This window comes from Equus caballus, chromosome 11 (assembly GCF_041296265.1).
Source record: "Equus caballus isolate H_3958 breed thoroughbred chromosome 11, TB-T2T, whole genome shotgun sequence".
Lineage (NCBI taxonomy): Eukaryota > Metazoa > Chordata > Mammalia > Perissodactyla > Equidae > Equus > Equus caballus.
In genome coordinates, this window is record NC_091694.1 from 10141067 (window position 1) to 10167472 (window position 26406).

Sequence of the window (26406 nt, forward strand, 5' to 3'; positions counted from 1 at the left end):
GTTTTGATATGTTTGGGTATGCAAAGATGGGCCCGGAAAGGAAAATGAGATAAAAGCTACAAAGTATTGGAGCAGGTCTTTGCTCTCCTTGGGCTTGAAACTGAGCGCGTGCCCTATCTTATACAGATCTCAAGGAGCTGAGAGGACCCAGCTTTATACATGTGAGTTTTCAGGAAAACTGTGGGCATATCTAGGACTCAAGACTAGTAGTGGATTTATGTTCCTCATGAAACCTTTTACCTTAAGATCTAATATGGAACTCTCTATTGCAGGGTTCAACTTCCTACTTCAAATATCTCATTAAAGCAAACAAGAAACAAAAACATAAAATTTGCTTTTGGCCCTCACTTTTCCTTTAAGATATGCAAAGAGTACCCAAGCAAGAAGTCACCCTTTAATGAAGAAGAGAATCTGGAGAGGGATCAAGATATGAAGAAGACTACTGTGTCTTTTGCCTGACCTCCTGAAGTTGCCGAACCAGCCGGGAGTAGCTCTGCAGCAAGAACTGATTCTCGTGACTCGTGGGACCCTAGAAGTCCTTCTGAGACCAGGCTGCTTGGGCAGCGGGCAGAGCCCCTGTGTGGGGATGCAGCAGACGGAGTGGCAGCTGCTCAGGAACCACTCTCAGGTGGAGCCGCTGGATAGCAAACCCTGCATGGAAGACCAACCACAATTACTAGCTAGCCCTGCATAACATTTATGACTTTGTGTACTCTGTATGTGATTATTCATATTTGCCCAGAAACTTAAAAGCCAGAAATGACTAAAAGGTGGCACACCAATCCACTATTTCAAAATCTATGAACCAGGTTGTTCCAAAAGCATTTCATCAACTTCACTTTTCTTCTCACGTATTTCTGACAGTTAGCAATGGCAAAATCCTGAATGAGGCAAAGCTTGCCTTGAACCTGCCCTACTTCCCAGCTCTGAGAAACTTATAAACCTTCTCTTTAGTCCTATGTCCTTAATTCTGGATTTCTAACTGAGTTCACGCTTCCTAGCAAGACTCCACATTCTAGAGTCCTTACTCCTCACTCCAACACCTTACCTCGGAATCTTCCATTTTTGTTTATTTTCGTAGCCAGCTCTCTGCTGATGAATTGCTGTCATATAGCTTTAATTGGTGAAGGATTTTCATCAATTTTAGGTATTAACATCTGTTTCCTTATTAAGATTTCCCAGGAAAAACATCCTAACCATGCCATTGGGTAGAAATTTAAAGACAAAACTTGGTGAAATGTTGGAGCGCAAGAGAGATCAGGAGGAAAAGAGAACCCTTAGAGGATAGTCAATAATACTGAATTAATGGATATCCTTTCCTCTAAAAATTTATGCCTCACTCTCCACCCCCTTTCTTTCTCTCTCTTTCTCATAGAAGCTCTCTAAAATCAATAATTTATATACCCATACTTTTTTTTTTATTAAAGATTTTATTTTTTTCCTTTTTCTCCCCAAAGTCTCCCAGTACATAGTCGTATATTCCTAGTTGTGGGTCCTTCTAGTTGTGGCATGTGGGACGCTGCCTCAGCATGGTTTTGATGAGCAGTGCCATGTCCGCGCCCAGGATTCAAACCAACTGGGCCACCTGCAGCCGAGCGCGCAAACTTAACCACTCGGCCACGGGGCCAGCCCCTATATACCCATACTTTTAAGCCTAGAGAATACGATGCTTCTGTATTGTAGAATGTTTTCCAATGAATTTTGCTGTTTGTGTAATTTAACATAAACAATAATTTTAAAAATTAATACTATGTGCAAAAGGAGTAGAATGCTTGAATAATCATAAACATATATTCATTAAACTATTTTAGTCTAGTTTAGTTTATTTAAGCATGTGATACAAGCAAATTTCCTTATTGGTAATATACCTGTACACACACGCACACAAAATGCAGTTAATTTTGTTTTCCTGGAGACCCAGAAAATATCTAATGGTGGCTCCTAAAAATAAATAGACAGGAGCTGGCCCAGTGGAGCAGCGGTTAAGTGCACACGTTCCACTTCGGTGGCCCGAGGTTCGCCGGTTCAGATCCCGGGTGCAGACATGGCACCGCTTGGCAAGCCATGCTGTGGTAGGTGTCCCACGGATAAAGCAGAGGAAGATGGGCATGCATGTTAGCTCAGGGCCAGTCTTCCTCAGCAAAAAGAGGAGGATTGGCAGCAGATGTTAGCTCAGGGCTGATCTCCCTTAAAAAAAAAAAAGATAGTTGGCTAGATAGATAGATTGATTGACTGATGAATCTTCCCTGACTACCCAGCAGGCCATGATAGAATTTCATTACTTAGGGGCATGATATTAACAAGAATAATGTGAATTGTCATTTCGCTACAGATGTGAATGTCTCATTCAAGGTCTGTTGCTGTGACATTGGTCATAGGAAAATCATAAATGAAAAAATATGCAGACACATATAAATCAGAAACTGAAGGATGGGCTGCTTATTCCCTCTAGTTTTATTATCATTATTCAATTATCTATAGGATTTTTAGGATTATTTCCCTTCCAGGAAGAATGCTGCTGTTATTCTAATCCCAAAGAACAACATTATCGATAAAGTATTAAAACTATAATATTTTCTGTATGGAAACATTGTTATCATTAGCAGCGATCATTGTTTACCATTATTAGGAAATCCAGTTTGGCTCTGAGTACGTCTAATTTGCATTCCCTTATACTGAGTGTTTCCCTTTTGCCATCAGAAGGAAAGATCGGATCATTTCTTGTCTAAATTTAGATGTGGAAAATAATTTGGAAGAAAATATTTTTAAAACTTCAGGGAAACCAGTTTATATCTATAATCATGGATATTTTCCCTGAGTTTGAAATGAAGCCCTGCAGATCTAAGTGTATACATGAAAATCCAAAAGTTATTACTAGAAAAACCTATCATTTCTCTCTCATAGCATAGCAATTGGCTAAAGGTAAATATTTGTTTGTTCAGTAATTCATTTAAAATCCACTAAAAAAAGGAACCTGGGTTTTAGAGCAAGTTTTTGGTTTATTAAACAAACTCCCATGTGGCCACAAAGTTCTTTGTACCTACTTAAGTACATTCCCAAAAAAGATGAAAAATAAGTTTTATTTTTGCAGGTCCACCCATTTAAGGAAACCTAAACCTTAGTGCAACCTGAACTAAAATGTTACGTTTTTAATTGTGAAAAATATTTGCATTTCTATAACAGATCCTATTGGTTTAAGCTTTGGGTAATGGATACAGCTTTGAGGAGACTTTATTGCAATCAGGTGAGGATCACAGATACCATTTTATCAATTATTCTGCCAGCAAAATCTCACATTCATGCCTGAGAATACAGACTCTCAACCTCTGACCTCCATAGAGATCCTGAAACCCTTAAACCCATAAGACAAAATGATTTTGTCTTCACACTAAAATACTGAAGATATGTTGACCGATCGACTTGATTCTCCATATCAGAGAGTGATAGAAAGAGAGAGGCGGGGTAGGGGTTGGTGGGAAGAGAGGGAGAGAGGAAAAAATACCTTCAATCCATCTGAATAATTTAACAATACAATGAGAGTCTTATGCATATAAAAAGTGGCTCCCAAAATTTAAATTACAATATAACTTGTTTCTCTTCAAAGAGATGGATCTGATCACAGAACCTTGGGCTGCGGTGAATGTCCCAAGAACCTCAAGGGAGAAAACCTTTATCTAGTGCTTTCTTTAGAACAGTGCTTCTCAAGCTTTAAAGGTGCATATGGATCACGTGAAATCTTGTTAAGTTGCAGATTCTTATTTAGTAAGTTTGAGTTGAGACCTGAGATTTTGCATTTTTAAAAAGCTCTCAGGAGATGCTACTGCTGCTGGTCCATTTGTTACTGAAATCAAAGTGGGTTCCCTCCTGGAGAGGAGAGTTAAATCCGACTCTCCACCAGAAGTAGTTGTCTCACAAGGTAAGGTACCTTTGCAGCAAATAGCAGACCATGCGGAATCATTTCCAGAGTCATGGCATCCTTGAACAAAGGGAAGCAGAGACATATATTTTGGATGGAGAATGAATATTCAAAAGGGAGAGGAGGGTATTATCTTGTGCAGGCTCAGCTGGAAAATATGCTTCCACATACACTGCAGGTTACGGTAAGAAAGTCCAAGCTCCCCCTGGAGAGATCTTAGCATCGAAAATAAGGCAAAGGTCATAGGCATGGCTCTGGTAGTAAGGCTTGGTCTGGTTCAGGATGGTTGGTGATTGCATCTTCTTAACATAACAAAAGGAAAAAAGTTTTGGAAAAACAGTTTAATGCTTCCAAACTCACCCTTGAGTTCCTTGGGGCAACTAGTCGGGAGATCACAATTTAAGTAGCAAAGCTTTAGAAAACCCAAAGTACCTCCATATAGAGGAATGTGGAGACACTGATCCTCACTAAAAAGCAGACTTCCTCTCCCCTCGGTGTGGATTTATTCTTAGTCAAGGAGTTCATAGTGCCTGCTATTAACAGACTTTTCCCTGACAGCCACTCAGGTCCTAAGAAACAAGATAGAGAAATCCACATGCTTATCTTCAAGACTCACTCTTACCACAATGACTCTACTGCTCCCCTCGGATAGTCTTCATCTTCTTGTTCTTCATGTTCTCCAGGAATCTGGCTTAGAGAGTGATTGCAGAGTCATAAATTATCGATTTACCTATGCACAAAAGCAAAAGAGCCAGAGTGGGACTGATGCTTCTTCATGGGTCTGGGTGTAGAAAGATGCCACCTTAGTTAAACACTGGACAGCTTAGTTATCCTTTCTTCTCAATTGTAATTAAACTACATATTTATACAGAAAACATAATTTTAATAAGGCAAACTACCACACTGGGTAATCAGTCAATGGCGATAGAGATTTCTCTATATAACATCAACCTACGCTTAAAACTACATGCCAAATCTTTGGTTAGCAACTTAGCAGAAACAGTGACTGCAAAGCCATCTGGGGTGGGTGCCAAGGACACCTTGCATAACACGGTGGTCTCTTCTTGCTCTTTGCCGTGGTGCAGTTGACAGTGCTGCTTGTAACTTGAGGGCCTTGGTTTGAGGATCACTGATCTACAACAACGAGATAGGAAGCATTTAAAAAATAGCTGTAGTAAAAGTGCCTGGTCATCAGAAGACACAACGGCACAAGCCACAGAACCTGGTCTATGAACCTAAAACGCTAAGACTACAAGTGTCATTGCTCACTTAAAATGTTTTGTGTTTTGGTAGTTGCTGCCAAAGACCCAGCCAGTGGCCGCCAGTTCAGCAGCCAGGTAAGGGGGACCATCTTTGTTGTACTGGCACATTTATGTCTTTCAGCATCAAAACTGCCCCTCTAATTTGCTGTGTGGTCTGCTGCTAGGCATGAATTCTTATTACGGATTAAAGAGTCAGATAAGTACACAACTTTACCAAAGGTGTCTTCTCTATAAATGACCCCAGTTGTTATCCTTCTACCAGAACTTGTTTGTCTCCTCCTCATTTTGTCAAAATTCTCCCCGTCACCTTCACAGCTCCTCCCCAAATTTCAGCAATCTCTAAGTCAAGACTTTTGGTCTTGCTCTGCAGAATACCAATATCCTCAATGGTAGAATTGAATTATTTTGCTGGTCAACATTCTCTTTCCATGCTATCTAATGGCTACAAATGGCCTGTCGGGATGTCTGTGTCTTGCTGACCTGGCTCCATAGAAGTCTGATGGAATTCTGTGGGAAGGTAGCAGAGGGAGTGGAGAGGCTGATAAAGCCATCACTTACATTGATTTAGTAGCCAGCAGCTTAAACTGATGCTTTATCAACTCTTAAGTTCAAACCCTGGCTGGAAACTGAGTTATTCATCAAGAAGGATTAGAAATGCAAAGGGTCCATAAATTTAACAGACTGATTCTTGTTATCTCCAGAGATTTTCCTGTCACTTAAAAATGATGTCTAGGGTACAATTTGCATCTAAAATGGCCTTGGAAAGAGGCAAAAGGCCAGCACTTCAAACTAATGAATCCTCAGGTTACAGAGAAACGTTCCCAGCCAAATAAAGCAAACCACATTCCACCATATTCCAATCGGACCTAACCCGAATCAATAACAATCTTGCTAGTGGACCTTAGCTTCTTTCCTCCAGGAGAAATGCTAATTTTTTTTCACAAGATTCACATTAGGCAGAAGTAAGAGTAGCAAATGGAAATCAGAAAAACAGGGTGGTATATCCAGAAAACTTGGGCTCTAACTTCAGCTAGGCCACCCAATAGCTCTGTAATTGTAGACATGTCATATCCTCTCTTTGGGCTTTCCTTTCATCATTTATGAAGTTAAATGGCCAAGGTCTTTTCCGTACTGTTACTGTATGAGGTCTTTCCTTACTGTTTCAGGGCTCAGACAGTCTATGTTTTTTACAGACTATTGGCTAGTGATTTTTCTCATGAATTAAAATGTTCAACTTCCCTTCATATATGGTAGGAGAATGAATATTCAATGTTTTTCAATCTCCTAAATTAACGTTCTTTAGAGTGCTTCATGTCCTCCTCATTCCCACCATAGATTATTTGAAGGCTGTCTCTAGCGTGTAAGATCACCCATCCAGTGTGTGAGTTTGTGTGTGTATGTGTGCATACAATTTCCAGGTAAACTTCTCTAAGTCGTACTTCTAAGAAAGAACAGACATGTTCTATTCATTTGAAATTAGTATTTGGATAAGACTGTAATAGCTTCATCCTAGAATGTAAGTCCCAAGGTTGTACAGACTAAAATGACTGCTTCTTTTGCTTGAGAATTCTAACAAGGGTTCATTTACAGATGAGAACTGTTGCCACCTAGATGGATTTTCAATATTCGAATAGACAAAATAGTTAAATTGAATCTGGCACACGCAATAGCCTAATATCTTTGAAGGGTATAATTTTTATATGCAAAACTTCAAGAAATAGAATACTCAAAGTAACATTGTTTGTTACAATATTTTTATCGATTTCAGTGACTTAATTTTGATTCAAAAAAATTCTTTTTAGGGAAAGCTATAGAGATATCAAATCTTATCATATAAAGACTCAAAGATTATGAAAAATATATACGTAATAGAGATTCTCTTGTGAGGTCTTTTGTGTGGCAAGACATGTTATTAGGCATTTTCAAATCACAGATGAGAGTTACACTCAGGATAGAGGTGAACGGATATTTTCTGCAACTAAGTAATTGTTTGCAACATATCATTGTCTTAGTCCCACCTCATCCATTAACTGCCCCCCCACACACATCATAAAATCCAACCTGTAGTGTATAGTGCCCTCTTAGAGTCAGCACATATGAGATGTTAAATGAAAGTAATATATGATCATTTTGCATTTTTCCACGTCATCAATTTTTACCTTTTTGCCCCACCTGATTCAAATTGTCTGCCCTTATCAACTTTTCCACTAGAAAGTGTTATTTTTGTATGTGGCAATTATACCTTACAAACTTACTGAGTTACTGTCGTCAGCAATTTGCTTATTCATTGCATGTACTTACTTGTAGAATGCCTCATCACTATCTGCTAAAACTTAGTTAGAGTTTTGATATGTAGCGTCAACAAACAATACTTCATATGTGTGACCAGCCAGGGGTCAGGGCTTTACTGTATTCCCATGGGTTGAATTTTCAAGTGGTCCAGTTAGTCCAAACTTGTATTAGAGAGACCCGTTCTCTAGCAAGATGGTTGCAATAACTATACTTGTAGAGAAACAATGTTTTTCTCCATGCTTTCTATTTTATATAATATGTAATGCTTTCTAGTTGTTTCAAATAAAGATCTGACAATGTCCAATTCAATGAACTCAGGAAATTTGCCATCTCAATATACTATATCTACTCCCAAAGATTGTTAAAATACAGTATGAGTGTAAATCATCTTTGAATGTAAATGATTCTTAAGTTAAACCTGGAGCAAGATTTTAGTGATAGCTTAGAGGTCATTACTCCAGAGGAGCTTGATATTTTAGGACTCAAGGCAATGGTCTAATTCCTCTTATTCTAGAACTATCTCTGGCATATAGTATGTTCAAAGGTCAGAGAAGGTTAATCTGAGAAAGTAGACTACGATATTAGAACAAGACTAGGGGAAACCTCAAAGTTGTTTTGGACTGCTGTCGTAACACGCCTGCGACATTTTCACTTTTACGAGAAGAAAGAATAATTCTAGTGATGAAAGTGGAGGTGAGATAAGAATGTAGAGTTAAAATTTCACAGTGTTTCCTTAAATTTCAAAGTGTAAACAGCCACTTGGTCCATGTGCCTTCCTGTTATTCTAATATGTTATTCCAAGATAAGACAAAGCTCTAAGGGGTAACTGCGGTTTGAGGATTGAAAATGTAAGATTCTGAAGCTCTTCTTATGTGATTTACTTTATGCTGGTTCCTTTGGAAATAGTCCTTCCATATCTGTAAAATGTAAGCTTCACACATCTTAGAATCTGTGTTTCAAAAGAACAGATGCCCAAAGCTCATCCCAGATTCAGAATTTTCCCGTCTCTAATGACACCCTAAACTCAATACATTCGGTTGAAATTTCTCATCCTCAATGTTTTCTCAGTCATGTCTATTAGGGAGAGTTACTAACCTCTCTTCCCCAGTTCCTTAACACTAAGTACAGATTGTTATGATATTTTGTATCACATTGCATCATAAGTATTTGTTTTAGGTCTGTGCTTTCAACGAGAACCACGTTGACTGGGTAAGGAATCTTTCAGTAAATATTCATTTGTTTGTTCATTCACCGATGATTTTTTTTAGGCCTTTTGCATCTTAGCTCTGGGAAATAAAGGTAAGTAAAATATCATCAACAGAGTATAATAATACCTGTCAAATTATGGCCATTTATCAATAGTTTCTTAAATGAATAAAAGAAGGAAAAATGCACGAATTCATCACTTGTCCAAAACCATTGTGTGGACAGCTGTTTCCCCAGCATAGGCAGTGGAAGGCCTGGGACATGGTAGATAATTATAAATATTTCTTAAATAATGTTGAATAAATGAAGAATAAATTACTAAGTGACATTCAAGGCAAAAGCCATATTCTTATCCTTAAATAAGTTTTCTTCCCTCCTTTTCCTTCTCTCCCTCCTTTTTCTTTGCCATTGTCCTCATCATCTATATCATTTGTGTTGGCATCATGCTCAACATCAACCTCATATTATCAACAAACATTCACAGAGGATGGCCAGTTTGTTCAATTACAGTTTTTCAAATCAAATGTATTGATGTCATTGTCCCTGTTCTACTTTGATATGAAAAGGAAGTGTCTGGTTACCATTGTAAATTCCATTGGGTATTTGATCGCTAACACATAACACTGAACATTTTCTCTCTGACCATTTCTCTGCTCTAAAGCAGATCATGAAATTGCTCCCAGGCAGAAAGAACAGGACCAGAACAGCAGGACACTTTTGTAATAAGACCTTGTAAATTGAAAGCCCTGGATACCTTTCCCACTGTGAGAACCCGCTGAGACTGGTTCCTTTTAACATTGCATTAATAGACCCGGTTAATTAAAGACAGTATATCTAGGCCGACTCTCACTGCTTAGAAGGTTCATATACATGGCAACTCTTAAAAACCGGCTCTTACCTATATGGAATTTTTACTCTATTGAAGCTTACATTGGTTATCATATAGCTTGGCTAGTTTGCCGAAATCTTCTGAAACTTGGTCTCTATTTCATGTCTAGGACCATGGACTTGGAATGGCCTGCATTAATAATTCAATCATGTGCTTGAATTTATACATGTTTTTCACCACAAAGTCAGATGTGAGGGCTATCTAGCTGTGATTAACCCAGTCCATTTGTTAAATTCCTGCTGGTTAAAGGAAAGGCTTATAATTGCAAATATCATGGCCATACAGTTACAAACTGGGGGCCTGCTGGGAAACGCAGACCTTGATGTAGAGGTGTCATTAAAACCTCCAAGTCAGTTGAGGTAGTTTATCACTCAATTAGACTCTCATTATCATCTGCCCCGCATCAAAAAGGCTTCCCGCAGTGAAGGAGGGGTTGTAACCAGTCACTTTGACAGGTGATCCCCTCCTCAAATACAATGGCCACAATAGGCCTTGGAGGAGATATCAGCATGACGTGGCCTGTATCTAAGCTGAAGCAGACGCCCAGGGCGTTTAGACAGCCCTAACTGAGGAGATCAAAGGCAGGAAAACAGCTGATCCCAGACTGGCTGGTGTCAGCCTGGTGTTTCCTCTGTCAAAGGCAGATGGAGAACCAACTTATTGATTGCTGGCCTCAATATTCAGCGTGGAATAAAAGGCCTGGCCTGGGGGAATATTCCGGAGGAATGTCTGGCTTCGGAGGCCATGCCCCACAGATATTAAGAATCTGCTAGCCCTGCCTTCAGAAAAGACTGCTTCAGGAAACGGATGGTGAATTTGTCATTTTTCCACCACCCAGTGGCATGCAAAGAGATAAAACCAGCAGTTGGTACAGTTTAAGGCACAGACCCTGATCCACTGAAATGTTTTCCAAACGCAGAGCTGGTATTCTTGAGATGAGACTGTTCACTGGGGAACCCAATAACCAACTGAAGATTCCATGGACCGAGCAACAGAAAAAAAGGAAGGATGTTGAACGTGTATCCAGCAACATTTCCAAAATATTTGAAGCATATTAAAATAAGGGTGCTTATATTGTCCCGACAAAGCATTCTAACCTTTTTCTTAAAGAGTCAAATGCACCAAAGTTTATAACTTAATTCACGGAGAATGGAAAGTCCTCAAGGAAAAAGTACAGATGGATTTCTGTATATTCAGAGCAAAATTTGTCATGTTGGTCTTTATTCATTATTAATGTTAGTAAGTCAAGTAAAAATATCGCCTCCTGATACTGTCTTTAAAATAATGTCTCTGAACAGCTCACAGTACTTATTCATCCATTCAAAGCTGAGCTTTCTACATACACCAAGTATCAAATCCTTGTAGTAACTTAATCACATTACTTAATCATCAATGAATTTCATAATTTAACCTTTTAACGAGAGTCTATTATTTTCTCTGCTTTTAGTATGAGTCCCTTTCCTCAGAATTTGAGGACATAACGGACTTTCGTGGTAAACAGTCTCAGTTGACTTTATTTTACCTCTCCTGCCTTTCTTTAAAATGTGTTTTTTTCAAATGTTCCTTTAATGCCTGTGAATTTTTTCACGTTAAAAAGGTCTTTAAAAAATATCTGTCAACTCAAGCATTCGAGGGCTTCTTTTTTGTGTTTTGCAAAATAAGTTGTTAAATTGTTTTATTGGGAATAAATCTGAGAAATACTAATCTATTTTTTAATAATCTTTTAACTTAGATTCACAGAAAAATTGTGAAGATAGCACAGAGGTCCCTTACATCACACGTACCATTTCCCCTCTTATTAACATCTTGCATTATTATAGTGTATTTGTCACCATTAATGAACCAATACTGATAGATTACTATTAACTAAGGTCCATATTTTATTCAGATTTCCTCACTTTCTATTAATATCCTCTCTCTTCCAGGATTCCATCCAACATACCATGTTAGATTTAGTTGTCATGACTCCTTACACTCCTCTTTATTATGACAGTTTCTCAGACTTTCCTTGTTTTTTGATGACCTTGACTGTTTGAAGTACTACAGATCAGTATTTTGTAGAAAGCCCTTCAACCAGTATGTGTCTAAAGTGTTTCTTTTTTTTTTTTTTTTTCATTATTAGACTAGGGTTATGGGTTTTGGAGAGGAAGTCCACAGAGGCCAAGTGCCATTTACATGCCATCATATCAAAGGTACATTTTATCAACATAACTTATCGCTATCATTACTAATCTTGATCACCTGGGTGAGACAGAGTTTGTCAGGTTTCTCCACGGTAAAGGTGCTCTTTTTTCCCTTTTCCATACTGCTCTCTTTGGAAGGAAGTCAATATGGCTAGCCCACACTTAAGGAGTGGGAGTTAAACCCCATTTCAATGAGGGCAGAATATCTACATAAATTATTTGGAAGTCTGCATGGGAGATTTGGCTGTTCTGCATTTATCTATTTACTAAATAATTTATTTCTATCAGTAGGCACTCACGGATATTTCTTTTATCCTTTGTGATATTATCCAATACTAGCAACAGGGCTTAAGCACTGTTCTTTTTGCCTTTAGTCTTACAGATTTAACTCATTTCCAAAGTTACTCAGACCAGTGCTTGAGTAAGATTCTATCTCCTTGAGTACCGCTGTTTCATATGTTTGTGATACAGTTCAGTTACATCCTGGGGTCCCCCTCACTCCTAAATGATTTTGTTAAAGACCATTCTTTGTACTGGAAAGTTCTATGGATTTTGACAAACCCTTAGTGTCATGTATCCATTTTTATAGTATTATACAGAATAGTTTCACTGCCCTAAAAAATCCTCTGTGCTTCCTCACCCACTCCCACCCCTTGGTAACTACTGATCTGTTTACTGTCTCTATAGTTTTTTTCACTCCCAGAATGTCATATAAGTGGAAACACACAATGTGTGGCCTTTACAGAGTGGCTCTTTTCATCTAGTAATATGCATTTAAAAGTCATCAATGTCTTTACGTGACTTGATAGCCAATTCCTTTTCATTACTGAATAGTATTCCCTTATATGGATGAACCATAGTTTATTCATACACTTATTGAAAGGTTGCTCCCACTTTTTGAGAATTATGAAGAAATCTGCTATAATCATGCATGTGCTTGTTTTGGATGGACATAAGCTTTAAATCAGCTGGGTAATGACTTAGGAGCATGATTGCAGGATCGTAGGTTAAGACTATGTTTTAGCTTTGTAAGAAACTGCCAAATTGCCTTCCAAAGTGACTGTACCATTTTACATCCAAACCAGCAATAAATGAGAGCTTCTGTTCTTCTTCATCCTTGCCAGCATTGGTATCAGCAGTTTTCTGGATTTTTGCCACTCTATAACGTGAGTAGTGGTATCTCATTGTTATTTTAATTTACATTTCCCTAATGATGGGTGATGCTGAGTATATTTTCATATAGTTATTTTCTATCCCTGCATATCTTTGGTAAGGTATCTATTCAGATTTTTTGGCCTATTTTTTAATTGCGTTGTTTATTTTCTTACTGTTGAGATTAAGAATTCTCTGTATATTTTGGATACATGTCCTTTATCAGATATGTTTTTTACAAATATAAGCTCATCTGTGGTTTATCAGAGCAGACGTTTTTAACTTTAAGTCAGTCCAAGTTATCAATTTTTTTCTGTCATGGATCAATCTGTTTTAATTGGATGCTCAGAATTGTAAACAATATGAATCTGTGAAGGGATTTTTCTGCCCCATAAAACTTTGTCAGTTGGAACAAAAGAACAGACATACTCTATAGATTAGTTTCAGTGACATTTGAATAATTGTAACTAGGTTGATTTATTTAAAATGTAAACAAATGATATTTCAACTATTTTCTAGAAATTATTTCCAGTCACTCATTCGCTTTTTCAACTTAGAGCTGTCCCCAATCTGGTCTTCCCTCTTTATTCCCCTTTCATGTGCCTTCCTTGAAAACATTGTCAACAACTTTTTGTTTACGTCTCTACCTATCTATTAAAACACAACAGGAAAGAGAGCAATATCTTGCAAGGTTGGGAGACCTAAATAACATAAGCAAAGCACCTATTATATCCCTTAGAATCTAACAAGCAGTTGTTAAATGGTGTTATCATCAATGATGATAGTTACTAGTAACAAGTAAACTACAAAAATTAAATGCAATGCCTGCCCTGTGTCTGTGTGTTTATTTGGCCCTGGAAGGCAGGGGTCAATATAAGCCTATATGCAGAACCCCTTGGATGGTCTAAGAAAGTCCATGCGTGCAGCATGACATAGTGGTTGAGAGCAAAGATTTCAGACCTAGGCTGTCTTGATCTATATCCAGTTTATTCTACTTACCTAGCTGAGTGACAGTGGGTGAATTAATCTTGCTGTGCCACATTTCCTTCATCTGTAAAATGGGTGATAATAGTACCACCTCCCTTACGGGACTGTTAAAGGATTAAATTAGTTAATGCCAGTAAATCCTTTAGAAGACTCGCTGTCAGGAAATGATAGCTACCTAACTACTAGTTTTGGGATTAGTGTGGCATTCTAAAAGCATAAAGCACCTCCCATAATCATCATTTGCAGTAGGTCATGGCATCAGAATATATGAACCCTTTACCTTTAAAAGTCTTAAGACACTCCAATAGAGTTTGCTACTAAAAATTATTTTTCTTCCCTCCCACTCACAGTAAGAAATACATGGCGAATGCAGTGAACGTGGGAGTGCAGCAGGAACACGGAGCTTGTTTTGAGCCAGGACTCCCTGCTGGAGTGGACAGGAGAGGCCCGGATGGGGGCAGCTGTTGAGGCAGTGATGTATGACAAACGACTTGTTGCTGCAATGGATCATCAGAGCCCGGCTACACTGGTGACATGTCGCAGTCATACATCATCAGAGCAGTGCCCGGCAGGAGCAGCAGCTTGGAAACCACCCTGCCCCATAAATTTTAATACAGCCAAATAGAGAGCTGTAATTTTCTTTTCTTCTAAATTAAAGATTGACATGCAGAAAAGGAGGGACAGAGGAGTCTTTCATATGACCCAGTTGCTTTCCAAAGACCCCAAAGGCACTGAGATCCTCTATTGATACGCACTATCATCATTGCTCTTCAATGCATGAAGGAAATCCAGGTACCTTGGTTTGACTCGACAATACTGCCCCAAAGTCTGATCTGGCACAGTCTGCCCGGGGTTGTAGAGATGTCCTGTATTAACCTGTAGACAATTGTCTGAGGCAGTGGGTCACTTTGTTATTCATCATTTGCTTACAATCACCTGATGAGAGTGCGTTAAAGTTGCTGTAATTTGTTAAGTGTGCTTAGCAGTTTGTAGCTTAATGGAGGCAGATGTAGCTAGTCCAGCAAACAAATTTAATGAGTTAAAAAAAAAAAAATAACACTTCCGTTGCTAGGTTTTGGGATACAACAAAGCATTCTAATAGCTTACGTTCTATTTGAGTTTAAGAAGAGATACTAAAGATGAGCACAAAATGATTAAGATAATTCTAGCTACTGATAAGTACTATAAAGAAGGATAAAAGAGGGTAATGTGATAGAGATCAGGTGTCCATTTTAGCTAAGGTGGTCAGGAAAGGCATCACTGAGGAGGTTACTTATGATTTGGGATCTCAGTGATGAGAAGCAAGCGGCCAAGGAAACTTCAGAGAATAAAATCCCTAGGCAGAGGAATAGCAAATGGAAGTTCTGAGACAATAATAGGCATGTCAAATTTGAGACAGAAGGACAGCACTGTAGCGTATGCAAAAGGAACAGGGGAAGAATTAAGATAGTAGAGATCAGATAAGTAGGTAAGTGTCAGATCATAAAAGACCTGTAATCCATGCTGAGGATAATCTGGTTGCAAACAATTAGAAAGGTTTAAGCAGGGGAAGGTTGTGAGAAAAGCCTCAATTTGGAAAAAATCATTCTTGTTGCCATGTGGAGAGAATGGAGAGGTAGGCAGCACTGGGTGGGAGGATAGGGCTAGAGGTGGAGAGACCAGTTAGAGAGCTATTAGAATAGTCCAAGCAAGCTGACTTTGACCTTGCAACATAATTTTAGCAGTGTTGGCAAGAAGTGTTTGGATTTAGAAAATATTTGAGAAGCAGAGCTGACATGACTTACTCATGGAGTAGTTACTTTGCATAAGAAGAAAGCAGAATCAGTGAAAATTCTTAGATTCTATTTCTAAATGACAAAGTGCTGGTGACGTTGTTTACTGAAATGTCTAAAGATTTGGAATAGTTTGTGGGTAAAAATTAATCCTTTCTTTTTTGGGGTATGTTCTGTTGAGATGGCAATTCAATATTCTATTGGAGCACCCAAAGCGTGGTCTAATATAACTCCTGAGCTCAGGAGACGGGTCTGGAGATGAAAATTGGAGACTTTAGAATACAGATAGTGTTTAAAATTATGAAAATAAATGAAATCTCCTAAGAATTAGGTAAAGCTGAAAAAGAGGAAGATTGGGGATGGAGCTCTAGAGCATTCTAATATTTTGATGTCCAGTAAGGGAGAAGAAACAAGTAAAAAAGAGGAAAAAAGGATGATAAGATAAGCTTGCAAATGAAACCAGGTGGGCATTGGTGTTGGGAGAAAACCAGAGCACAAAGACTTTCAAGAAGAGGGGATTGGTCTGCTGTGTCAACTGATGCTAAGATGTGGTTTAAAATGAGCACAGAGAATTGAGCATCATCTTTCAAAAGATTAAGATTGTTAGTAACATTAAAAGAGAAAGATCTATGGAATGAAGGTAATGAAAATCCAATTGGAATGATCTAAGGACAGAAGAGTAGCTGAGGAAGTGGGAACATAGACAACTCTTGATGACTCTTGCTAGCAAAGGGAAGAGAGAAATGGAACAGTAACTGAAGGTGGATATGGGGGTCTAAGGAATTCCTTTTAAAGATGGGTGATATTAAAATACATTTGGGAATGAACCATTGGAATGATAAGAAGTAGGTGAAGCAGGAGAGAAAGGGGGAAATTTCAGGAGTGAAGTCCTAAGAGGGTATGGGGCAATAGATGCAGAGTATATAAATGGTTTTAAACAGGAGCAGGGAAAGTTGATATACTATAAAAGGAGAGAAGTCACAACATGTGGTACAGAGGTAGGTAAATTGGTAGATGTGGTTCTGGTAAGAAAGTAATTCTTACTGAACTGGATCTATTTTCTTTATGAAGTATGAATCAAGTCTTTAATCTGGATGAGTCTTTAACTCACCTTAACTTTCAGGTGAGAGATAGTGGAGAAAAGTCATTTTTGATAGGGAAAAAAATGATTACTTTAAAATGCTAAAATAGTATACTTCTATGTTGGTGCTTATTTGTGATAGTGAATTTGTCATGTGTGTTGCTTCAGGAAGTATTCAGATCCTCAGATCCTGGCACTGAGTAGGGGACTGATTGAGTTGACTAGTGTCAGGTATTGCAGGGCATATTTAAGAGTATATGCAAGGAATTGGTTATAGTACTAGACCATGGGATCCAGATTGCTTAAGAAGAAAAATGAAGGCTTGGAGGCAAAGCAATTTTGATGGATAATGAAAATGTAACGCTATTGATGGATTGGAGGTATTGACATATCAGTCAATTGCTAGAGTGGGAGAATTAGAGTAAGTGAACTGGAAAGTTAGTAGTTGATAGATGGCCAAAGACAGTAGTGTTTGAAATTAAGATTTTAGAATTGGTATAGTTATTGGTGTTGACAAAGTCTTGGGTATGCCATGAAATTAAACAACCATGAAAGTCAAATGAGTAAAGAAACATTGTAGATTCTAAAGAAGCGAAAGAACTGGTAGGTTAGTGGACAATCCATCTGTATGAACATCAAAGTTGTCAAGAATTATAAGAAACATGGAGGTGAAAGGAAGACAGTAATCAAGATGCAAAGGGTCCACTTGCCAGGCTATCCTCTTGGATTCAGCATTCCCCACACCCAAGGCCTGGGATGATTCCAGGTGTCTGTTCAGCCCCACACTTGAATAGAGGACCAGAAAATGCCTCAAAGGGGAAAACAGGGACTGGTGTCAGGTGCAGGTGGCTCCCCATTTGGAGTACCACACCTGGATGACAATTATAAAACATTCTAAAGTGTGGAGACGCTGAAGCTCGGACCCAGTGTGAGGCCTCACTTTTCTGAGTCTCAGGGTAGTACTGATAGTATATAAAGTGAGATCATAATATAGCTTTATCAGTATTATTTCTTTCATGATTCATTCTTATAAAAATGGTCTGTGAATTATAATTTTAAAAATACAATGACCCTAATGCTCGTGATTTTTATTTTGTTTTGTTTTCCCCCAACTAATCTGAGACAAAATTCTTTCTTGCTAAGAAACATCTGTATGTTTTTTTCTTTAGAATAGAGGAAAATATCTATATTCTTAATAAATACTTTATACCCTTTCCCTACATAATTCCTTCTATTGTAAATTATATCTTTTCCTAATTCATATCTATGTTAAAAAGCTAATAAGTTAATAAATAACAGTAGACTAGACTTGCTAAATAATTTATTTAAATGACATTGGAAAGCAGTAGTAAGATAAATACTCTAAGATCTTGAAATGTGGGTGCGTCTGTTGCTTAGTTTATGAGAATGTCTCCCTTTTGAGTTGTAGAGGAGACACTGATTTAAAATGAGGGAGAGACAGACAGAAAGAGAGACAAAGAAATACAGAGAGAGACATATAGAAACACACACACTGGGGCCGGCCTGGTGGCGCAACGTTTAAGTTCGCACATCCCGCTTCTGCGGCCCAGGGTTCGCTGGGTCAGATCCTGGCTGCAGACATGGCACTGCTTGTCAAGCCATGCTGTGGCAGGCGTCCCACATATAAAGATGTTAGCTCAGGGCCAGCCTTCCTCAGCAAAAAGAGGAGCATTGGTGGCAGATGTTAGCTCAGGGCTAATCTGCCTAAAAAAAATAAAGAAAGAAAGAAAGAAACAAAGACAGACAGAGATCAGGACGCAGTCTCATTAGAAAAATATGTCTAAAATATTGGAAGAGATCCCTATGCTATGGATGCTATCCTGAACATCTCTTGGCTAATATGAAAAGTGTGAATCCATCCAGCTAACTGGCTGGAAAATGCTCTCTGGGGCCCTGAGTTTTTTCTGAGACGGTACCTGTGTGGTTTCATCGAAGAGTTTCTTTAGAAGATGATGTTGGAAATTCAGGGAAATTCAGGGAAAAGGCGCCAACGGTTTCTTAGAAATGTATTTCATGGTACAGTATCAAGGGACAGCATTTATTTTGGATATGCTTCCACAGGAGAATTGAGATGCTGTGGGGGAATTTTGTTTTTTTCCCCCCATATAATGTTAATGGTCCCAAATTAATTATAAACCAAAAATTAACATGTTACCAAAAGTTGAACGGAAATGCCTTAGTGTTTCTTTTCTCCTTTTCAAAATTCTAGCGGACTTGGCTCTGAACAAACCCTGCTCCCACCTATCAAAGGCTCCAGTGTGTGTTAATTCTGTTACTCACCCAAATGTGTGTTTTTTTTCTTTTTCTTTCCTTTCTCTGTTCAATCTCTCCTAAGAAACACTGCAAAAAGAAAACAAACTGGATTCAAAAATCCACAAAATAAATTAATCTGCAAATAATGTTCTAGTATTCAGAGAATTGAGCTAGTATTTGAGGGGAAAGGAAAGAAGTCTACCCACCTTGATTCCACTCACAAGAAGAGAAATAAATGTCCAAGTCATCTTTATTACGCAAAGTATCGTCATTGTAGAATGGAGTAGGAATGCCTTTTTTGTCACATTCATTGTACTCTGCATACACTCATTTATATTCCAAGGAGAGTGATGGTCTTGAACCAGCCCCCACTTGACATCTCACACAGTCAACTATCAGTTATTTGCACTGAAGGGTAAAAAAAAGGAGGGAGACAAAATATGCCACAGCTAACTCTAGAAAGAGAATAATCCTCAATCATTTCCATTCGGTCTTTGAAGTGTTTTACTTTAATATGATGGCAGTGATGTCATTCATAGAACTTTTTCAGCTCTTAATCTAATGCTTCATATAACGAAGTTGAATGAGGAAAAGTCATCTTTCTCATTTTGCCTTTGCGCTTAGCTCTTCTCATCTTCTTTCCACAGGAGGAATTATTTTTATCACTTCTGAGATTGATTGCTCCAAACCACCAACCTGAAAAACAGCAGTCTTTTGCAAATTTTGCTCCTTCGCACTTTCTCCAGGGCAAGAGATACTTATTTTGGCGTTTGAAAATTTTTCTACTTGCTAGTCTAACCTTAAGTAAATATCCCGTCTGTTTCCACAAAGTGCATAATTAGCTGAACCAATGAAAATGTTCAAATGAATTTAAAAGTGAAATATTCACGGGTAATCTTTAATTTCAATAATTCCTTCCCAGGTAATTCAGAATTCCTTCATGATTCTTAATTAAGGAGTGGATCAAGTACATTGCACAGACGAGTCCTCAAAACAAAAGTCACAGAGGAGCTGGCAAAGTCTAGGGAAAGTCCAGAAAAATAAGAAGGGAAATTGAGTAGTTTTCATGTGAGGAAAGACAAATGGTTACATGTATTAAGCTGGAAAATGGGAGACTGGCAAGCAGTAATTGATTATTAACTCAAGAATGGTATATGAAGGAGTAGAGATGAAAACTTTCCTCTATCTTCAGATAGTTATTTGTTGTTTTCTAACTATTTGTTCTCAGAGAGCAAAATTGTGAGTTATTTCTCTCTATAACCTTAGGACCTAGCCCACTACAGTTCATTGCTAATAATCATTGGGGATTTGGATCAAACTAAACGGGGTAATTATTTAGTGGGCTATATGATGACTCCAGGCATACTCTTAAAAGTTTTGGATTTGCCAGTGGATGGGAGAGCTGTGAAGAAACTTGGATAACACATTTATATTTGATATTTCTATGCAGTTTTACACTTAATTCTAGTAATAATAATTACCATTCTTTGAATATTTTATTCTACATTCAGGTCATTATACACTTTATCTTCCTGAATCCTTATGAATAAAGAAAAAAGAAAATACAAAGGAAAATTTTTGCGCATTCAATATATGAAGAAACTGAAGCTCAGAGAGGTTAAGAAATGCATGCAGTCTCACACAGCAGGGATTCGAATCCAGGTCTGTTAATCTCCAAAGGCTGGACATGTTTTCCTTCATGTTATATCATCACGTCTACACCAATCCTCCTAATTACTTGACTAGAGATGCCTAGAACTCTTCTCTATCCCACCATGTTAATTTGAAGGAGTCTTTGATGCGAAGTTTTTTGTTTTTTTAAATGAAATGTTTTAAATTCTTTTTTTTTTTTAAAGACTGGCACCTGAGCTAACAACTGTTGCCAATCTTTCCTTTTTATTTTCTGCTTTTTTTCTCCCCAAATCCTCCCAGTACATAGTTGTATATTTTTGCGGTGGGTCCTTCTAGTTGTGGCATGTGGGACGCCACCTCAGCATGGCCCGAGGAGTGATGCCATGTCCATGCCAGGATCCAAACTGGCGAAACCCTGGGCCACCAAAGCGGAGCGTGCAGACTTAACCACTCGGCCACGGGGCCGGCCCCTGATACGAAGCTTTGATTTTGGTTAACTGCAGTAATCAGAATTCCACCTTTGACAGTTCTATCACTATTATTATTATTTCGACAGTCTACTTGCAAATTATACGATTTAATCTAAACGTGGCAAAAATGGCAGTTCACAAGGTATGCTAAGAAAATGGCAGTCTGCTAGCAGAGAAGAGTTCATTATTCTTTCCCAGAGCAGGAAAGAAGTTCCCCTTAAATTCCAGAATCGTAAATGTCACTCCAACTCCAGTTGTGGAGATATGCATAGATCATACCTTGTCTTGTGTCTAGGATTCCCCTAAAATTTTTCCAAATGACATTCCCTCACTTTTGTCACATTTTCCTCCCGCAACAGTAATATTCTCTTTGTCGTGATTCTTCACTCTGTGTCACTGTGAGTCCATCAGTGTCCTGATGCAATGAGAATAAATATGATTGAGATTAATTCTTGGTTTTAGAAATTAGAAAATGGAGACCCAGTGAGAGTAAAATGCTGTCTGGGGCCATGAGTTTTTTCTGAGGCGGTACTTGGGTGGTTTCATTGAAGAGTTTCTTTAGCAGACAATGTTGGAAATTCAGGGAAAAGGTGCCAATGGTTTTTGTCCTTGTGGAGCTGTATACAATGGTTCTATTCCCACAGATCAAGCAATGACCAGCTACAAACCAACTGCAGATGGACACACATTTCTTTTCACACATTGATGCTTTGTAAGCGTTATACTCTAAATTGTCCATGTTACTTTAAAAGAAAATCAACATCAGCATGTTAAAAATAAGGGGCTCCAAATGTGGGGGTAAAATGAGCAAAATATTTCTAGAAGGCATTTGGTGGTACTCGTCAAAAGCTTTACAAATACTCACTTGATTTTGTAACCTACATTATAGATTATGTATTTCCAGGAAATAACAGTAGTAATGTGTACAGGCATATTCAGAAAAGCTACAAATGATGCTAACCAAAATTTTGAAATATCAAAAAATATAACTAGTTAACTTAATTAGATAGTACTCATACTAAAATCCAGGTTATAGAAAAATATTTTTATGATATGGGGAAATTTTCATAACACAGAATTAATTTGAAAAATATTTTGAAACAGGTTATAGGCTGTGATCCATTTTTAAGCAAAAGAGAGTGAGAGTCATAATGACTCATTTGTATATGCATGTTTCCAACCACTGTTAGCACTGAACTTTGAAAATATTATTTTAAGCAATTTTCCCCCAAATTATATTTAAATCATGTAATTACCTTTTAATAAGAAATAAATTGATAAGAGCTCTAGTGGGAGTAACTGTAACGTTTAGTGACTCCTTTTGTAGAAATGAGAATCAGGTTGCACAGTAAAAAATCATAAGGTGGAATTAGAATGACTTATCTCAGATTTGGGAGCTTGCACTTATGTCCTCATAAACATTGACGATGCTCCAAAGGCCGGTGGCCATCAGAATATTAAAGTAGACATCTGCTGCTTTGGTGCCCTGGCAACCTCTAGAATTGACTTTTTTCCCCTGATAAATTCCCAACATTCAGGACTGTGCTCCTAGAGATCCTCTTATGGGCCTCCCTTTCAAACGCTACGCACACCCTGATGTTGTTCAGATGACCGACTGGACTGCCTTCCTACTAACCCTGAATACCTGGCTGGCTGCTGCCCAGACAGTAAGCCTTTCCTGCATTAGGAGGGTCCCGTGAATAAATCCTGTTTGTGAAATTATCTAATCTCAGAGAAAGCTTTTGTTCACCTGAGTAGTCTTGTGTCCCACTCACAAGAGGTCATGTGGTGCTTTGTCATAACCATACAATCCCAATGTGAGTATTATAAATTCACAGCTATAAAGTGTAAAAATTACACAACAACCTCGCGTCGTCTACAGTGATCAGAATATATGAGTGGAAAACAGAAGATGGAGTCACGAAAATGTTTTTCTTTTTTAAATGTGTTCATGTTTTCTTTTGAAGTTCTCTTCTCTTAATTCAACCAGAAAGTACAGCTTGTACTATGACAATAAAAGCTCAGTAATATCTCAATCAGATACACATATGTTCATGAAAATTGGTCCCTAGTGTTTTTAGGATGATGAAAAATCCATGTATACACACAACGACAGCCCATAATGCAGCTCAAGCAACAAAATTACTGCTGACTGGTAATTTTTCCTGTATTTATATGCCCTTGTAAGATGCAGAAAGAAAAATAAATAGATAGATAGATAGATAAAAAGCTACCTTACATGCCACCACATTTAGCCATTCCTAACTGTGCCCTCAGGCTTTTCCTGCAATGGGAGAGTCCAGTAAATATGAATAAATAAGCAGAGGGAAATGCCTTCTCAAGCCACTGCTGTTACTCAGCTTACACCCTGCAGCAGAGGACTCCGTTTCGCTTTTGTCATTATTTTAGCTGGCAATTGCTTAGGCAATTATCCAGTTCTTACTAAGAAGCTTAATTAAATTATTTAAGATGTGACCTCCCACAACAGTTAATTCTTTAAAATTTCCTTATGTAAGAATAACTATTTTATTCTGTGATGGAGAGTGGGGAGAGGTAGGCAGAATATACTTCAATAAAGTTGTAAATTAACTGTAGAATCACATGCTCCTGGTTATGCTTTTGCTTCCAACTGCATTTGGGGCACAAACAAATCCAAATGAATAATATTGTTGTCAAAGTTGATTTCTCTTGCCCTACAGTGAAGATGTCAACCATAATTCGCCTTTACTGATTGACTTGGCTATGTCAAAATTAGAGGCAGAAGTGATGGAAGGATGTTCTCATTCCATGTGGAGGAAGTTCTTCCATTTTCCTAATGCTTATAAAGAAAGCAGAGTTTATTAGAAATCTGGGCCCTCCCTAAAATAATGTCACAATGGCAAATGACATGGGGGACCATTTTAAAATGTTTTGTTGGTTGTTTAGCGGTGGTAATGACAGTAATTGAAGACATTAGGAAAGGTATTCTCTCATATTCTGTTCTGTAGCAATTAGCTTAATTAGGGCGTAGAGTTATTTTGCTGTGCTGTCCACATAAATATGCCTAAGACTGGAGCAACCTCATGCTCCTGTCCAGCCCATCCCTATCTTTCCTCCTACTGTGAGTACTTGGAAACCTATACTCTGGATAAAAGTTTGTTCTTGTTGCCCTGTCCAGCCAAGATTGAATTTTTACCCCACAATCAACAAAACACAGAGTACTTTTAGACGTATGTTGCGCTGTGTTCTATTTGGTGGTTCATTCATTTCTGCTCCCGTTATACTCTTGGCTACCAAAATTGGCAGGCAAATTCTGCGAACATCCAAAGCTATAGAAACCTAACATATCCACAAATGATACTGGAAAAAAACAGTATTCACTTAAGACATTAGTTTTTGTATTAATCGGAACTACTCAAATGAAACTATTTATCTGTTTCCAGGGATTATTGAAATGTTGCTCATTTCTTATTCTGTCTTTATCCTTCTTGATACCATGCCAATAACCATTTAAGATCAATAAGGCTCCATCCAGGAGATCTGTAGGCATTTTGCTTTTAGAACTCAAAATTTTAATGATAAGAGAAGGTGGCCTGATCAATGATTCTAAATATGTACTATTGTTGTTTTGGTTTGTTTGTTTATTTGTTTGTTTGCTTTTGTGCGGCTGGTTTTATAAGTAGTAGTTCTGGGTAGAATAAAGAGGTAAGTGTGTTAAATATGTAAAGGCAGACAAAGGCAATACTTATCGTTTGCAAATCTAAATATCTCTTTCTTCCCCCTTCCTCATCCCTCTCTTATCTTCTTGAGAGTTTTAGCTTAGGGCCACAGCTACATATTAGGAAGAGTCAGGTAGACTAATGAGATATTTATGTGAAGACTCAGTTTTTCACTATGTTGATTTTCAGACTTGAAGAACTAGAGAAAACACCATTGCAATGGATAAATATATAGTGTATATTCTGTAAAGCATCCACAATACATCATGAAAGACTGCTGTAAAGGATTAAATGTGAAAATAAAAGTTTGCCTGTATGCTTGCACTAGCTTCCTTCTTCACTGGTCTCCCTGACTCCAGCCTCTTCCTGTTTCCAGCCTGTCCCACATTCTCCTGCCAGAATAAACTTCCTGGAGTAGTGGAGAACCCAACTTGAGCCTAAACTACGTCTGGGCATGTCGTTTAAACTGATGGACAGTTACGACAAGACATTTATCTGGAGGAGGGTTCAGGGAGCCTCTTGGGAGAAACTCATCTTGAGAGAAAAAGAGAATTAAAAAGTAAAGCTTGGTCAAGTAATAAAACCTGAGTTGTCAGAGGTGAGAGATGATGCTGAGTTCAGCCAGGAGCCTATGATTATTCTACTGGATTTAGAGTCTTCATCCAAAGGAAAGCTGTGGGACTAAAGCTTGAAGATATATTTTATTAAAAACCCTTTATATCCTAAGAGCAAAATAATCATGACTTGGTATCCTGCAAACTGTGGGTAACACAAAGAGAAAGTTTTCTTGCCGTCATTTCTCTGCAGTCCACAGGGGTCTTTGGAACCAAAATGCATCTCTAGGCACAGAATCCTGTGCAGGATAGCTTTCCTCTGGAGAAGTGCGCTCAGAGATACCAAGGAGACACGGTGCACCGTGCAGGCGCTCAGTGAGGCACACGGAGACTCAGGGAAGCTGCCCTGGGTCCCTGCTGTAGGGCGAGCGCTACGTAGGGTCACCCCCTGGCCACTGCCCACATTTATTTGTGACCATGCGTGAGAAGCTCCCCAAGACTCTGAGAAATTCTTCAGGACACTTTAGATGGAGCTGGAGTGCTGAGTGTGTGGAGGGAAAGAGACGGTGGAATTTGTGTTTTAAAAATGACGAATTATCTGAATTCTTTGGAAAATTAAGAAAATGCTAACAACCAAGTACCTACTACCCAGATAAAAGAGATGTTAACATTTTGCCATATTTTCTTGAGATTCCAATTTTACACTTTTTCTGTTTTAAAAAAATAAGTAAAACATTATAAATACATCTCTTCTCCCTTCTACTTCATAGGTAATTACCATCAGGAAATTGATATATATGAACGCATAAAAAATACTTAATGTTTTGTTTCTTATTTTTAATGATAGTATATTATATACAACTTTTAAAATCGTTTTTTACATTCACTTTTTTGAAGTACTCGATCTAGTTCTTTTGTTTAAAATGCTGTATAGTATGCCATCCTTTGAATGGACTGTAATTAATTTATGCATTTGAAACACTGACATGTAGGCTATTATTGCTGATTTGAGCACATTTTTACACACACAAATTTATG

General features: G+C 38.1%; 2 long non-coding RNA genes across 2 annotated transcripts in view; one reads left to right on the forward strand and one right to left on the reverse strand.

The window, feature by feature from the left end:
* Positions 1-25130, forward strand: part of LOC138916117 (uncharacterized) — a 113703-nt gene extending 88573 nt beyond the window's left edge. The window contains exons 3-6 of the long non-coding RNA XR_011422851.1: positions 273-11757; positions 12834-12914; positions 14238-14679; positions 19662-25130. This is a non-coding gene — a long non-coding RNA (uncharacterized lncRNA). The remainder of the gene's footprint in view (positions 1-272; positions 11758-12833; positions 12915-14237; positions 14680-19661) is intronic.
* Positions 4920-19680, reverse strand: LOC138916116 (uncharacterized). Its single transcript, XR_011422850.1, has 3 exons — positions 19221-19680; positions 19042-19101; positions 4920-5050 (listed from the first exon to the last, which is right to left on the reverse strand). It is a non-coding gene; the product is annotated as an uncharacterized lncRNA (long non-coding RNA).
* Positions 25131-26406: the final 1276 nt, after the last annotated feature.